General features: G+C 37.6%; 1 long non-coding RNA gene across 1 annotated transcript; it reads left to right on the top strand.

Moving 5' to 3' along the window:
- Positions 1-10,454: 10,454 nt before the first annotated feature.
- LOC107857166 lies at positions 10,455-14,824 on the top strand. Its single transcript, XR_007047190.1, has 4 exons — positions 10,455-10,968; positions 11,056-12,423; positions 12,519-13,274; positions 13,854-14,824. It is a non-coding gene; the product is annotated as an uncharacterized LOC107857166 (long non-coding RNA).
- Positions 14,825-14,945: the final 121 nt, after the last annotated feature.

The raw sequence follows: 14,945 nt of genomic DNA, 5'->3' as shown, positions 1-14,945 counted from the left end.
AGTTTTGTTGGTGCCATTCTGTATGGCGGAATAGATATAGGCTGATTATCTAGAAGAAAATCAATGCTGAAGTCTATTTCCCTTCCGGGAGAAATTCCTGAAAGATCTTTGGGAAAGACATCAGAATATTCACCTACAACTGGAACTGATTCAAGGCTAGGAGTTTTGAAACTAGTGTCCTTAACTTGAACAAGATGATAGACACATCCTTTAGATATCATTTTCCATGCCCGAAGGTAAAAAATAAGCTGACCTCTGAACGTTGAAGTACTACCCTTTCACTCAAGGACGGGTTCATTTGGAAACTGAAACTAGACTATTCTATTTCTGCAGTCGACTGTGGCATAGCAGGAATAAAGCCAATCCATACCGAGAATGATATTAAAATCAGTCATCTCTAATTCGACTAAGTCTGCTGAAGTGACTTTTTGAAATATAATAAGCAGGCAGTTCCTGTATACCCATCGGGCTATGATGGTTTTACCCACTGGGGTAGAGACTGAAAAGGGCTCTGCGAGGATTTTAGGACTGATTCCGAAATCGCTTGCTATATAGGGAGTAACAAAAGACAAAGAAGCTCCTAGATCTAGGAAAGCGTAAACATGCACATGAAAGATCTGTAACATACCAGTAAATACAACAAGAGAATTTTCTTAATCCTGTCGGGACTGAAGAGCATAGAGATAATTTGGGCATTGCCCACTAGTAGCACTGGTGGTGGCACCCTACTGATTTGGTCGATTGAACTGAGCTGAGGAGCAGATATGACTCTGATAACCTAACTGAGGGCAGTCTCTAACTCTGTAGCCTGGCTTTCCACAACTGAAACAAACATCGCTACCAGCTTTGCAACCACCCTCATGGTTCTTACCACAAGTCTGACAAAGGGGATTAGTTCGGGCATTGCTAACACTGCCCTGAGACCTAGATCCTGGAGCTCTATCTCTGTTACCCTACCTAAACTTAGAAACTAGAGCACTGGCTGAAGAAGAAGATGGTACTGATGATTTAGGAAGAAAATGGGAACAATTTCTTCCTTCTGATTTAGGCTGAGCGAAGTTGAAACTACCTATCTTCGCTCTCTTATTATGCTTCTCCCTCTGCTTAATATTCTGCTACTATATCTGCTGAGCATGAACTATAAGCCTGGCTAAAGTCATGTCACTGTTCAGCATGATAGATCTGCACTCATTTACCATACTATTATTTACCCCTGAAGCGAACTTACTTATTTTGGCTCTACTGTCTGCAAACACATGAGGGGCATATCTGTCTAATTGAGTAAACTTAAGAGAATATTCTTTCACCATCATACTGCCCTGCCTGAGGTTGATGAATTCTAGTAGCTTAGGCTCTCTAAGCAATTAGGGAAAGAATCTATCTAAGAATACAGTGACAAACTCCTCCCACTCTATAGGACCTACATCATCTGACCTCTTGACTTCCACTGTTTGAACCAAGTATGAGCCACATCCTGCAACTGATATGCAGCTAGCTCAACACTCTCAACAGTAGTCACCCCCATGATGTCTGTCACCTTCTGAACCTGATCAATGAATTCCGGAGGGTCCTCATCTACCTTCGACCCGAGGAAGGACGAAGGATTCATTCGGGTGAAGTCTCGAATCCTAGCTGTGGCTAAATTGGCTACTGGGTTGGCCAAAATGACTGCTGGCCATTCATTTCAAGTGGCAACTGACTAAGCAAGAGTAGTGAATGCGGCCCTGAACTCCGCATGAGAAATATGATCACCCAAAAGATCTTCTGGCTGAGGGGCTAACTGATTTTTGTTTCTTCTTTTGGAAGGCATATTCTGTAGAAGAAAGGGGGAAACAGATTAGACTGAGTGATTGACTTAAGATTATGCTTACTGGCCCAACATGAATACAGAAAGAAGGGAAACTGTTCCTAAAACATCTTATAGCCTCTTGCACATAAATGTGGCACGCAACACACCCATGTACAAGACTCTACTAGATGTGAATTTCAGACTTCCTAGGACTCTATTGAACCTTAGGCTTTGATACTAAGTTTGTAACACCCTGAACCTAATGCCCTAAATTCTACACGGTGCTCATGACCCCGAAAGATCACAAGCTAACCCATGACTGATATTTGTACCTGTACACTGCAAAATATAACATGACAATACAGAAACATGCTCCGAAAGGCCATAAGGTTCAATACTGAACAAAATCTGAATAATAAAATATCTGAGTGGGGTAGTAGAATACCCAAAACAAAGCTGAAAATACTAAAATCTGAAACATAATAGTCTAGAAAGCCTCTAACTGTCTGAGCTATATGAGTAAAGAGTTGATGGGACATGTCCCCAACTAACTCCAACTAATAAACTGATTAATGAGATAATAGGGAAATAATCATGTCCTCGAAAAATGAGGACTCACTTCTAACTCTATTTGCGGATATCTGGAATCTACTATTACTCTAAAGCTTGTGTTTCTGAACCTGTGGTATAAAAAACCATAGTGCAAATGCGTCAGTACTTTGAATGTACTGGTATGCATGTGAGGTAGGTTGAATGCATGGGGTTTTTATGCATGAACAATAATAATAACTGACTAACTATCATGAGCGTGAGAATACATGTATGAGACATAAAAACTAATACTAATATTGTGATAACATGATTACTGAATCTGAATATAACTGATAACATGAGTGACTGTATCTGACAGTCCTGAATTTGATGGAACTATCTGAGTTCCATACTGTATCTGAGTTGACTGTATCTAATAGTCCTGAAATCTGAAGAACTATCTGAGTTCTATTACTGATACTGATTGCTGTGTCTGACAGTCCTGATTCTGTAACATGAAACTGTGGGAAGTAGTTATCTAACCAACATGCCCCTGATACGCTATTATGGCTGAGTTAGGGTCCAATCTGTAACCCCAATTGGAAGAGTGTCAATACCGCACCACTGGTAAGGACAAGCTATGGGCGACCCTCATCTGATAGTGTCCCCTATACGAGAATGGTGGGGCCCTTATTTGATAATTTTTATCCACCTCATCAACCCTCATCGGACAGTATTGATGTCTCAACCTATGCTGGCTACATAGTTATAGAATGTAAGGATGACTTCTAAGGATCACACCCTCATCTGATAGTGTGTGTTTCCATCCTTGGGTTCACTCGGTGCTAATTTCTACTCTCATCTGAATAGACACTGAATATGATTTACTGAACTGAACATGGGCTGAGTTACTAACTTCCGTTGACTGATGAAATAATACTGATATCTGACCGCTGACTGAGTTCATGAGATCATTGAGATTTCCTGAGTCATAAGATTGTCTGAAGTCTAAGATTCATAGCTTGACTGAGAGTATTGTGAAAACATGACATGGCTCTAGGCACACAACTAATGTTTCGGGTACAAGTACCCCAGGACTCAATGAAAGGAAACTGACCAAGCATAACTTACTTGAACATATAACTAACATCATAATCCATAATACATTTATAGAAGCATTTCATCAAAACATGTAATAGGCATAACTTGTATATACATGGGGATTTCATGGTATCATGCTAGTTAGGTACCTTTCCTTCATCTAGGCATTTAATCAAACATATTGTAGGCATGGTATATGTAAACATCATTGTACAATAATTAAACATCATGGTTCAATTCTAATTTCATTATTCAAGGATTTAGTCATAGGTTCATATGAATATACATCTATAAAATCAATTCCACATAACATTGATCACCCAACATGGATTTGAATTCAATTGATCATTCTCAGCATAAACAAAACAAACCCAACATGAAATTCATAAAGAAATCCATAAACTTGAACTTAGAAAAGAGATTCTTGGGCTTCATGGACGAAACGAGTCCATGAATAAATACTATACATACCTTAGTTCGTGATTTCATGAAGATTGACGGTGAACTTTCTTGGAATTGGATCTTCTATAAAAGCCCTAGCTTGTTCTTGAGAGGTTTTTGAGAGAAGAGAGCGTATTTTGGGTGAAAAGTGGCTGAATCATGTGTTAAAGGGCTTAAATAGGAGTGAGAAGTTGACCCTTTTAACCCTGGATGCGTCATTTAAAATTGTAAAAAAAATTTGAACTGGACCTTTAGCGTGATGCGGTGCTATCACGCCGTGTCACTCGATTTTGACAATTGAGAAATTGAGGGATGGCGCGACGTGGAGCCATCGCGTTTTCACTTCCTTTGTGACCTGGAACTTTGGCGCGGCGCGGGGAAAATCACGCTGAGACACTAGAAAATGGACAATTCTGAATTTGGGCCCGGCGCGACGTGCCATAATCGCGGACCCCTACTGAAATTTTCCAAATTCCATTTCCTTTTGTGGCGCGGCGCACCACTGACTAATATGGAGCTGTTTTATGACAAAAACTTAAAATAGTCATAACTTCTGGCCCAGTTATCGAATTTGGGCGAATCTTATCGATGGAAAACTTATTGAATTTCCCACATGAAAAAAAGTGAAAATCTTGAAAATTCCTCATGGAATAACCATCATTCAATTTAGAAGCTAATATTAGACATTCTTAAGATGAAATTAGCTAGAAAAAAGTATGGGGTATTACAGTGTACTCGAAGCTTCAACATGAAGAGTGCTGAAGTTTTTAGGACATCTCTTGATGGTCATCTAAAGTTAAGTAAGAAAATGTGTCCTACAACAAAGGAAGAGAAAAGAAATATGGCTAATGTTCCTTATTCTTCAGCAGTCAGGAGTTTGATGTATGCAATGGTGTGTACCAGACCGGATATTGCTCATGCAGTTAGTGTTGTTAGTAGGTTCCTTGAACATCTTGAAAAAGAACATTGGAAGCAGTCAAGTGGATACTCAGGTATTTGAGAGGTACCACAGGAGATTGCTTGTGTTTTGGTTGATCTGATCCAATCTTGAAGGGCTATACAAATGTTGATATGGCAGATGACCTTGACAACAGAAAATTCACTACAGGATATTTTTTTACATTTTTAGGGGGAGCTATATCATAGCAATCAAAGTTGCAGAAGTGTGTTGCACTTTCTACAACTGAATTAGAGTATATTGCAGTTACTGAAGTTGGCAAGGAGATGGTATAGCTGAAACAGTTCCTTCAAGAACTTAGGTTGCAGCAAATGGAGCACATTCTCTATTGTGATAGTTAAAGTGCAATAGACTTGAGCAAGAACTCCATGTACCGTGTAAGAACAAAACACATTGATGTGAGGTACCATTGAATTTGTGAACAACTAGAGAACGAATCATTCCATGTCAAGAAGATTCATATCAGTGAAAATCCCGCAGATATGCTAACAAAGGTAGTGCCAAAAGACAAGTTTGAACTATGCAAAGAACTTGTCAGCATGAGCTCTCTATAAGAAGACGGAGATACCTCCTTCAGATACATAGGACTGGAGGGGGAGATTTGTGGGGTCCAGCCCATAAATAAAAGTATTGAAAACTTTCCCTTTTGATTTGCTTTCTTTAAACTTTGCAGAGAAAAGATATCAAAAGATATTGTGGTTGACAATTGCAACCTTTTTTAATGTCATTAGTGACATAAGCGGACTCTTTTTTTAACTATAAATAGGAGAGCTTTAAGCTCATTTTATACACACCAACAAAAAGAGTGAAAGAAAAATAGAGTGAGGCATCACAGAGAGTTTAGTTTGTGAGGAAAAATAGAGAGTGTGAGCGATATTGTAGTGAGGTGGAAAAATTCAAAAGACAGATTTCTTTTGAGTGTGTAGTAGTTACTTTGAGTATTGTACTTGTGACTACGGTGTAAAATTTCTTACTACAGAGATATCAGTTGCTCCTCTTGGCCAGTGGTTTTTTCCCTCATTGGGTTTTCACGTAAAAATCTTGGTGTCATTATCGCTCTTGTTGTTCTTGTTGATTGATCGTATTACTGTTGTCATAAATATTGATTTTTATTACCAAAATATTATTATCGTGGCAGGGTTTATTCCCAACAAATTTCACGGGACATCTACCACCTCCCACCACCAACAGGTACGAGGTAATTCTATCCGTCAAGGCTAGAATAGATGGGAAGAAATCACTTAGTGTGTTTCTGTCGTAGTTGAACATGAGACCTCATGGTTCTTGCCTACTTCATTGACCAATAGGCCACACCACTTGGCGCAGTCTACAGAATGTTCATGGTAATGGAAAAAGACTTGAAAAGTCTATAGATATACATGTTGATAACAAATCGGCATTGGCCAGTACACAAAGTGACCTCACTCAAAACTTTCATGATTGAGAGGTATGCTCAAGGAAAGCAACTCATAGATTGAAACTGCTTGTTAACATCAACAAGGTAGTTGTAGTCTTGATGGCCATCTTGGAACCTTTTTCTCATAAAAGCAAGGTGGAAGGTTATAAATATTCTTGGTTTTTCATCATTTTATTGCTAATAATAATTGACAAATTTGGTGTTTTTGGAAAAATTACGATCTATTTTACATTCTGGAAACAATGATCAAACAATATACTGAACAAGGCAGGAAGATCTGAATACAGGATATGCTGAGTACGTGCGATAGTTAAATATGCAGGAGAGTCTCTTAAAACAAAAGGCTCAATTGAATTGGTTCAAGGATATGAGGATAAGAATACCAGTACATTCATAGTGTCCTGAGAAACAAAAGAAGGAGATTACACATTCAGAGAATTAAAGATCACAAAGGGAGGTGGATTCAACGCAACAACAATATTGCTCAAGCTGCTATCGACATTTTAAGAAACAGTTTAATCTAAACTCAAACAGGGCAATAATAGACTTCTGAGCTGTATTCCTCGCATCATTACAGATGTTGCCAATTTCAGTGCTCTACCAGATAAGGAGGAAATTACACAGGCGATTTTACAGGATGAATTGTGACAGGTCTGCAGGCCCCGATGGATTTAACAGTAAATTTTTTCAGGTATGCTGGAGTATTATTGAGGAAGATATTGTAGAATTTGTTAAAAGAAAAAAAAATCCTTGGTAAGAAACTGACTAGATTTTGTACTCACACTTGCTTAGCTCTAGTTCCTAAAATTGACTCTCCTAACAGTTTCTCAGACCCTAGAACTATAAGCTTGCACAGTTTCTCCAATAAGATCATTTCCAAGATCCTTGCTAACAGACTCAATCTTCTATTTCCGTCTCTTATTTCTGAAAAACAAAGTGGCTTATCTGGTAGACGTATCACACAATATCATGCTCACTCAAGAGATAATTCACAATCTCTCTAAGAAGAACAAAGGTGGCAATGTGGTTATTAACATGGCTAAAGTCTATGATAGGCCATCTTGGTCCATCCTCAGCCAGGTTTTGTTAAGTTCAGATTTAGTATGGAATTGATTGAACTCGTCTATAGATGCATTTCTAACATATGGTACTCTATTATAATTAATGGTACTAGACATGGTTATCCCTATATCTGTTTGTTCTAGATTCTGAAGTGTTATCCAGATCCCTCAATAGTCTCATTCATAATTCAAATTCTATCCCTTTTACTATTAACAACAAAGGTCCTTAAATCACACACCTTGCCTATGCTGATGACATTTTGCTATTCAGTAGTGGTAACAGTAAATCTGTGAATCTTGGAAAGGAGACTGTTTTGGCTACTTTCTTTTCATTTGTAAATTGCTTATCAATCTCTTTTGTAGCCCAGAGGCAAGGTCCCATGTCCCCTTCTAGTCATTGTAAGATTTAACTAATATATTAAAGGTTCGAGAGATGAAGAAGGAGTAGTATATTAGACTTGTGTATTATCCAAAGGTTACATAGATATATATACAAGGAAAGGAAAGGTTAACTAAGGTAACGACATATCTAAATCCCTAGAAATCAGCTAGAATAGTATATACATTTAATAAAGCACAAATTAAGGAGAGAAATCGGCACAATTTATTACACAATCAATCATGTCCCAATAACATGTCCCCGCAAGTTGAAGGTGGCATCAATAACCTTTAACTTGGACAGATGTTGATGAAACAACAGACGAGGCAAAGGCTTTGTAAGCGTGTCCGTGAGCTGATCAATAGTATGTAAGTGCTGAATGAGTACCTGTTTTCGCTGTACTTGATCTCTAACAAAGTACAAATCAACTTCAATGTGTTTCATCCTACTGTGTAGTACCATATTTTGACAAAGATAGGTAGCAACAACATTATCACAATAGATTATGGGTGGATTAGGCAGCTGCACATGTATTTCAACAAGAAGTTTTTGAACCCAATTGACCTTAGCAAGTGCAAAAGCTACTGCACGATACTCCGCTTCAGTGGAGGAGTGCGCAACAGTGCGTTGCTTCTTGGATGACCAACTAATAGGATTTGCACCAAGGTACATGATATATCCAGAAGTAGAGTTCTTGTCATTAATGTCACCAGCCCAATCGACATCTGAATACATAAACAACCTAGGATGTGTCTTGCTCGTTATCTGTAAGCCATGATTTTTGGTGTACTGGAGGTATTGCAATAGTCGCTTAGTAAAAGACCAGTGTGTTTGTGTAGGAGCATGCATGAATTGAGATAATTTGTTAACTACAAAGCTTATATATGGTTTGGTGAATGACAGATATTGAAGCTTACCAACTACTTGACGATACAAAGTGGTATCCGCCAGAGGTGTGTCATACTTTAAGGATAGTGAGGCCGTAGAACTCATGGGAGTTGTAAAAGGCTTACATTCAGACATTTTATGCAAGAAGATCAAAAACATACTTGGCCTGAGAAAGGACGATCCCTTCTTTAGTGCGGAGAACTTCAATACCCAAAAAATAGTGGAGATGTTCGAGGTCTTTGAGAAAGAATATGGCTAAAAGAACCTGTATAGTTTTCTTGATAACCTCAGAGTTTGATCCAGTGATAATTATGTCTTCAACATATATAAGAATGTAGACCAATGCTTCATTTTGATGACGAATAAATAGAGAAGAGTCAGAGTTAGACTTTTGAACGCCAATTTGAAGCAAGAATTGCTTTAACTCAGAGTACCAGGCTTGAGGGGCCTGCTTAAGTCCATAAATTGCTTTTTTTAATTTGCAGACATAATGAGAAAAATCAGGATGAGCATACCCACGAGGGTGACACATATAAACATCTTCTTCAAGGTGTCCTTGAAGAAATGACGATTCACATCCAGTTGGTGCAAATGTCAATTGTGCTGAACTGCAAGTGACAAAATAAGTCTAACAATAACAGGTTTTACCACTGGACTGAATATAGATTATAATCCACACCGGTCGTTGCGTGAAGCCCTTTGCAACTAGCCGAGCTTTATACCTGTTAACATTTCCATCTGATTTGGTTTTGATACGACAGAGCCATTTACAATCGACAATATTTTTGAGAAGAGGATGGTGGTACAAACTCCCACGTCTTGTTGTTCATCAATGGTTCAAACTCAAGTTTTATCGCTTCTCTCCAGTGTGCACTCTTTTGGGCTTGGTTGTAAGTGGTGGAAAGTGGTTCATTTAATGCAACTGCAAGATAATCAAATACTTGCTTAGGTTTGGTGATGTTATTTTGTGAACGAGTAACAGGTCGGTGAATGGATGGTTGTTGGGTATGTGCGGAAGCTGTGGTAGAGGATTGGTGATGATTGTGAGATAGAATGGATGGGGAGGGGTCTGGAGTTGGTGTAGATAAAGGGTTTGTCGGGTGTGCCAATTTCGATGTTAATATTGGATTAGTGGTTGTGTGGTAGGTGGGACAACAATAGACTGTGTGGAGCCATCTGAACCGGCAGCAGGAGTTGGTGTTGCTGTCAAAGAAGGACCTGAAAAAGAACTTGTAGGAGATGTTGCCGACAATTCTAGAGCAACCTTGATTGGCTGGAGAATCTCAAAATCCACTGGAGGCATAGACTTGACACTAAAGTCATTTGATTCTTTGTACAAGATATCCCACTCTAATTTTGAAATTCCTTTGTCTTTCAAAGATGAAAATATATTAGAAAAAAGAAATTATTTTCATAAAAAATAATATCTCATGAAATATATATCCTTTGTGAAATAGGATCATAACACTGATGGTTGTGATGGGGTATTAGAATAGCGTAAGTAAACACAAGGGGTGTACTTGGGTTCTAGTTTGTGTTTGGCATATGGTTTAAGCCATGGATAACATAGGCAACCAAAAGTACGAATGGATTGATAATTTGGAATTTCTCTAAATAATCATTGGTATGGAGAATCATAATGAAGTGTCGGGTGGGAAGGTATGAAAATAATTTTCAACAAGGGGTTTAAATTTAGAGAAAACTATTTTGACCTCACTTTTATTTTTAAGTGTGTACAGCCAAATGTATTTTTTAAATTGATCAAAAAAATTACATAATATAATTTTTTGTCAATTGACAAAACAGGTGATGGGCCCCATACATCACTGAAAATAATTTGTAAAGGCTTTTTACTCACTAGAGTATTCTCAGAAAAGGGGTGCCGATGACTTTTATTAGAAGAGCAGGAATTGCAATGATCAAACATTTCAGAATTTGAAATTGGAATTGAAAACTTCTGTAAGAGTGTTTAAGCACTCTTTTATTTGGGTTTCCTAATTTTCTATGCCAAGACTGTTGAAATTCTGTCATATAGGATTGGTAGCTCAGATTGCATTGGGATCCTCCAACAGGCCACTCAAAAGTCCTTCTTTATCCTAGCCTCGTGCCAACAGTGCCCCCGTACTCACATCCTTCACAAGAAAATCAAAAGGAAAAATTCTATGGATGTCAGATTATCTTTGCAAAATTGAGACACAGATATAAAGTTACGTTTAATCTCTGGTGCACACAAAGTATTTGAAAGATGAAACTTTTTATTTGAAGCATTTATTTGAATTTGGCCATTGTGAGTGATCGAATCATACTCAGGTCCTAGACCGCTGAGAATTTTGACCGCAAGTTCGTCATCTGGAATGGGAGTTCCAGCAGTTGCAAGTTCATCAACAACATTCCTAGTCTTGCGTAAGTTCTCTGTCATACTGCGAGAGTTTTTTGTGATGGTAGCCAGAGAGTTTCGGAAACTAAAAACCCTTGTATGTGATTTGTTAGCGTACAGGTTATGCAGTATGTCCCACGCTTGCTTTGAGGTGGAAGTTTTGGCGATTGCAGAGGTGATTGTAGGATCAACAGATTCCATTAAGGCATTGCATATCAACTGGTCTTGGCGAAACCAGAGTTTGTACTTGGGAATGGGTACCTCTTGGTTGTTGAGGGTTACCGTTTTTTATGGTGCTGTCAAGGTTTTTGACATAAAACGTTACTGCAATTGCAGATGTTGACAATTACAACCTCAGTGCTCTACCAGATAAGGAGGAAATTACACAGGCAATTTTATAGGATGAATTGTGATAGCTTTGCAGGCCTTGATGGATTTAACAGTAAATTTTTTCAGGTATGCTGGAGTATTATTGAGGAAGATATTGTAGAATTTGTTAAAAAAAAAAAAAAATCCTTGGTAAAGAAACTGACTAGATTATAGGATGAATTGTGATAGCTCTTCAGGCCCTGATGGACTTAACAGTAAATTTTTTCAGGTATGATGGTGATGGCTTATACATTTAAAAGAAAGGTCGTTTAGCTATCTATGTTTCTAAATGCAGTGTCTATGTAAAGAAGGAAGGGAATACTAGTTGTTCTCCCAGTTCTAGCGATGACCACTAACTGTATATTTAGATAAATCTCTGAGTTCAACAACTAAATTTAGCTTATTGCTTCGTAAAACAATTTTTTTCTTTCAAATCATAATCATGGATTTGGTTGTTAGTAGTTTCCTCTCAACATTTGATCAGAAATTGACAGTTGGAGGAGATGGTTTTTATGATCAAAGCTGCACTTCTTCTGGAATAGTTAAATGATGTGGCTCTGCGGATGATAGTCCATCGATGGACGATGAACTGATGGTTTGCAATGAAGCTTAGAGTTATTAACTTATTATGATGCTACACAGTAATAAAAATATAAAAAAAAATTGAAATGGAGTTGCAGTAAAAAAGTATGCTTTTGGTGTTACATGAAAAGTTTTTCTGAAGTTTCACCTCTCAGCTAATAACTGGTCGCATAAGAGCCTGTTCTTGATTTTCCAACATTTAGCATGCCCTTATAGAGCTGCGTAAGGAAGAATCTATCCAATGTGCCATAGGTGTTTATTCGATCACTTGAAAATATAAACTTCTTTATGTTTGAATAGCATGGAATTCTTGTAGAACTTAATGCATGGACAAACTCTTTGTTCCTACTTTTCCCTTGTGATCCATCTGAAGATTGATCGCTGGTCTTGTTCATACAACTTTCAATTTTTTTATCATATTTTCTATGCACTTGTGACAAACAATATTTCTGTATCTTTCAGTCCTGATCCACTATATTATAGTACGAATCAACAATCAACTACACTTCAATTCTAACTAGATGGAACAGGTAACATTTCAGATTATGTTTACATATTTTGGGGTTGTTGAGAGGGTAAGAAGCTTCTAACCTTGGAAATTTCCTTTTTCGGCAAAATTTATCAGCTACTAGGAGTTCTTAGGACTGAACTATCATTGGCTATTTAATGCTTCTCAGAAGACGGGCAGGTTCAGTACAGATCGAAACCACTGTATGCAATTCAACTACTCTTTTCTGTCTAACCAATTATGGCAGTTCCTGCTGTTATTAATGAAAGATAAGTCTCGAAACTCCAACTTACTTGAACATGTTATCCGTGATGATTGGAGCTCTCCTGAGTCCATGGGATCATTCCTTATTAAACAGTATATCCGATGAACCACATGTTGCAGCCCATTATTAAATTCACATAAATGAACGAACTATTAACAATGTGTATGCAATAAACACTTTTCACGCTGTATGACCTCTAGAATATAAGACTGTTCTGAGATATTGAGAAAATATATTCGTTTTCTCGACATAACATGTAAGGTTTTTAAATTCTAATGCTTTTTTTATTACCACCTGAGAGGATGCAAGTGTGGAACCTTTGGGCATTTTTATCTACCTATATATTATGTCCAGTAGAATTTATTAAGCCTGTAGTGATTCTGCTCCTTTTCTGTCATGAATACTGATGATTCCTCATTGTTTGCAGCTAGCAATGAGCAGAAGAGCTGGGCAAAATAAATCCGAATTGTGTGAGTTGACTGGTTCTGAAACATTAGGTTCTATCTTACGAGTCCAGTCATGTTCAGATGAAGCCATTGAAGTTTCAAAATGCTCAATTCAGTGGTATCGTTTATCATCTGAATGCAGCAGAAGAGAACCTGTTGTTGGTATAAACTCTCTTCCCATTCTGCATATATCATCACAAGTCTTTCAGTCAAAACAGCTAAAGATTCCATGTTCTCGAGTCACGATATATATAAAATGAATGCAAATACATTCATCAATATGTGGAAATTCATTCACATCTCAACAAATACAATGTTACTCTATATTAAAATTCACAAGGACTCTATATTATGTCTAGAGTACAAAATGGATACTGGTACTTAAGGAATCTGATAATCGTACCAGAGCATATGTAACATATGTATTAATCTAATTTTAGCGATTGCTTTTGCTCCACCAATTTTGAAATCTAACTAGCTAGTGAGAGCTTAACATCTTTCTTTTCATCGCACCACCATTATTGTCATTAAATGATTGCATGTTCACTGTACCAGGTGCGAAAAAATTTGTTTATGCTCCTGAGCCTATTGACGCCGGGAGACTTTTAGAAGCATAAACAGTCCTAGATTATATGCACACCTTCCGTAGACATCAAGCATTCACATGCAGATGTAAATTAAATCGTGTACGTGTTTGTCTGTTGACTACTTTATGGTAATCAGGTTATCATTTTTTTCCAGGTGATTATTGCACAGATGAATGGACAGAACTACTAATCACGTTCTGCTCACTGCAATTCCATGTAGGGAAAACAAAGCTTAAGTTGGGCAAAGGATGGATTACAAAAGCTAGAGATTCGTATTCTGGATCTATGCAGGTACTTGGTGAGTAGTTCATTCATGGTCCGATCCAATAGCCTAGCCGGCTACTAATGTTGACTATTCAGTTTGAGTTATTACATGAGCTTCATAGGTTCTTTCAGTTATTCACAACTTCTCACATTGTTCACAACCAAACATTTAGCGAGAACTGCATGTATCTTATCCCGCAAAACACTTCAATGTAAGTAGCTTCTGTTTGTTTCTTCAACTTCAGCTGTGAATCTTTTCTTAGTTATACATTACTCTATCCACTGTGCCTCAATCCCATGATCACTAAGTTAAACAACTAGTGTCATTAAGGTATAGTGAGTTGTTGCTCGGACTCTCCATAAATGCTGCCGCACTGGTGTTGGATCCATAAAAAAAGCTTTATTTTTAGAGGATCTGACGCACATCCGTCAACATTTTTGAAATGTCCGAGCGACATGGAATGAGTGCAACGGCATTCCGCCATCGCATGTCTAAACGCCTACTAAGGCAAATTTAATTGTTTTTTAAAATTTGCAGGTAATTCTTGCTGGACCTGATGATGATGCTTTGCTTTAGACATATAGTGATTTCCAAGTTATTTTCACTGATGAAAGAGTCACTTAATTAGTTTTTTCTTTTATTTTTGGTGAGTATAATTAGGTTCTTTTTTTCTTCTTCTAAATGTGAGTGATCGATTTCTTGTTATATTTTAGTAATGAAACATGTCCTTGTCATTGTAATTTTTTTTCTCACTAATTAGTTACATCCTTTCTAGGCAATGGTCCTTTTTTTAGGTTTGCCTGATTTTGGGTTGTAACAAATTTTACTAATTGATTGGTCCATTTTCATTTTAATGAAATTTGTTTCTGTTAGGTGACATCCAGAGTTGCAACAACTATAGGGGTGTTAAGTTATTAAGTCACACTATGAAGATTTTGGAGAGAGTGGTCGAGTTGAGGTTGAGGAGGATAGTGTCTATTT

This window comes from Capsicum annuum, chromosome 1 (assembly GCF_002878395.1).
Source record: "Capsicum annuum cultivar UCD-10X-F1 chromosome 1, UCD10Xv1.1, whole genome shotgun sequence".
Classification (NCBI taxonomy): domain Eukaryota; kingdom Viridiplantae; phylum Streptophyta; class Magnoliopsida; order Solanales; family Solanaceae; genus Capsicum; species Capsicum annuum.
Note: the sequence above shows the minus strand (reverse complement) of the source record. Positions and strands in the feature narration are given on the sequence as shown.